This window comes from Myotis myotis, unplaced genomic scaffold, assembly GCF_014108235.1.
Source record: "Myotis myotis isolate mMyoMyo1 unplaced genomic scaffold, mMyoMyo1.p scaffold_m19_p_11, whole genome shotgun sequence".
Classification (NCBI taxonomy): Eukaryota; Metazoa; Chordata; class Mammalia; order Chiroptera; family Vespertilionidae; genus Myotis; species Myotis myotis.
In genome coordinates this window covers 66,222,836-66,225,436 of record NW_023416315.1, presented here as the reverse complement: position 1 = coordinate 66,225,436, position 2,601 = coordinate 66,222,836, and the positions used below count along the sequence as shown (strand labels likewise).

Here is a 2,601-nt window from a genome sequence, read left to right as displayed (position 1 = left end):
CTGTGGGTTTCGGCCCGATCCCTGCAGGCCACCCAGAGGGACCCCAGCTGTACATGAATTTGTGCACCAGGCCTCTAGTAGTTCAATATACAATGTGACAACAAGACAAGGCAAATGAAATTCCAGTTTGGGTACCTCCACCTTCCTCCCTTGAATCCTGATCCAGTGACTGACAAAGCCAGAAAGGACTTGGGGTAGGGTGTCTGGTCATGGGGAAAGCAGGTGTGGTTGGCCTGGCAGAAAGCTGGTGTGGTTGTCACTTCTCCACAACCTGAATGACATTCTACTCCTCTAACTAAATGGTTTTTACTCCTTTTGAGAATTGTGTTTCACAGAAAGACTCCAGACTAAAGAGTACTTAAATTCTTTGATGAAATCTTTGTGAATCTTCATGCAGAAATCCTTTACAGTGGCCCTAGGGTAAGGCAGCACCACTAGCAATATTTATGTAATCTGTTAACTGGCCTTTGGGTTTGGTATAAATCTTCATTAGTTTGACATAGTCCCTTATATCTTCCAACAGGTCTTCAAAAGTCCAGTGGTGATGGGCAGAAATGGGTAAGTAGTGAGCCACCTTATAGATGATAGCTGATTCTTCAGTGGAGATCTGATCAATCTTACTTAATATACACATCCTGGGGATATACACTGTTTTCTTCCATTGTTTCGATGAGGTCATCTGATGCGGCATCACTCTGCAGTCACTTCAGCATGATGAAGTTAGTAACTAGGATGCTCTTCACAGTTTCAGCATCCAGCTCACTCTGAGGGCAAGCGGCCATGAGGTTCATGCCTCCTTTATCCTTTTATTTACAGCCAGTGTTAGGTGGTTTGTTGTTCAAGTGAGTGTCAAGGCCTTCCAGCTCATTTTCAATGACCGTATGTCCTAAGATCTTCAGGACATTCAGAACAATCAAGATCACGTTATACATTCAGGTCACTGCAATGACTTGATAATCTCTACTTTTCCCATCTCTGGCATCCTCACTGATATCTGGGAGATTCAGGAGCTGGATCTTGGAACCTCTTGACACAGTGGTCAGAGTAGTGAAATCATAAATGGCTGCCGCATCGGAATATACCCCCAACAGGTGACTGACTAGTGTTGACTTCCCCACAGATGAAAATCCACAAACCCAATTCGAGCATCACCTGTGAGCCTTATGTGCCCCTGGGTGGTGGGCTATGGTCTTATTCTTTTGAGTCCTAGCCTTCTCCCTGCCATGGCCTCAGGTGCTCCTGCTTTGTATAAGGGAGTTACTTCCTACTTCTCATGAGAGAGTTCCACCACACGTGGCTTTCCCCAGCCTAAGGGACAGCATGGGGTGGACTCTGCCCTCAGCCAATCTTCCTTTATTTTAGGGGTTTCTGTCACATGATATAGATATCTATTGATTTCAGAGAGGAAGGGAGAGGGAGAGAGAGATAGAAACATCAATGATGAGAGAGCATCATGGATTGGCTGCCTCCTGCACGCCACCTTCTGGGGATCAAGCCCACGACCAGGGCATGTGCCCTGACCAGGAATGGAACCTGGTGACTCTTGTTTCCTGGGTCAGCGCTCAACCATTGAGCCGCACCTGGCTGGGCTCGGTCACATCTTTATTGGGCATGGGTTACCCATTAAGTGCGGCCCCCTGTGCGGGCGCCTGTGTGTGCAGGGGTATATTGTCAAAAACTACACTACACGCCGAGGAAAACAAAGCAGGAAGATGACTTCATTACAAGGGCTTCTACCTGAAAGCCAGAACCCCCAAGGCCACGGGAGAAATGAGTTCCTAGTTGCTTTACAGTCTAAAAGGGTTCAATGGAGCAAGTGCGGAGGTTGTCTGGCTACTTTGATTGGTTGTGGGGGGTCGTCTTCTTACTTGGCTGGGGGTGGCTCGGTCAGGGGAGCAAAGGCTTGAGCTCAGAGATGCCATGAGCAGACTTGGCGCCCGGGGGCGGCTGGTGTCCTCTGCTGAATTCTGAGAAGAACTGTAAATTCCTGCAATGTCTGTGAGGAAAGGCTAAGGTTTGTTTTCCTTTACTACGCCTGCTTCAGCGAACTCCATGTCATCGCCAACCTAAGTGATTCCCTTTTTGTTTTGCTGTAAACTATCCTATGCACGTACCTATCCCCATCGCAGGAGGCCAGAGCTCTGGTGGGCTGGGAGGTCAAGCCCTTGTGCAAGAGGGTGTTAGAAAGAGACAGGCTCCAGAGGATGGCGGTTTCGGGGGCTGTGGCCTACCCGCACGGGGAGGCAGCTCTGTCAGAATGTCAGGGTACAGCTGCGGGAGACCCCGAGGGCTGGGACAGAGCAACCTCGGTTTCCCACCCACCCTCGCCCTGGACTGTGGCCAGGTCAGTCTCCATTGGCAGGGAGGGGTCCTAAAGACCGAGTGCTCCATGGGACCATTCCTTGGGCCCCTCTGCAGAGCCCATGACTCTTCATCTTTCATGATAATTTATATTGATCAAATATTTGGAGGAGGAATAATAAGTTAAATTAATGATTATCATAAAATTCAGTATGTCATGGTATATGAACTGTAGCTCAAGAATCACATTGATCGCTATGGCCAGGGCTTCCAGAACTATGTCGAATAAGAGTAGTGAAA

The 2,601-nt window shown here is 48.5% G+C and overlaps 1 pseudogene; it reads right to left on the bottom strand.

The window, feature by feature from the left end:
- Positions 1-256: 256 nt before the first annotated feature.
- Positions 257-2,054, bottom strand: LOC118665787 (annotated as a pseudogene).
- Positions 2,055-2,601: the final 547 nt, after the last annotated feature.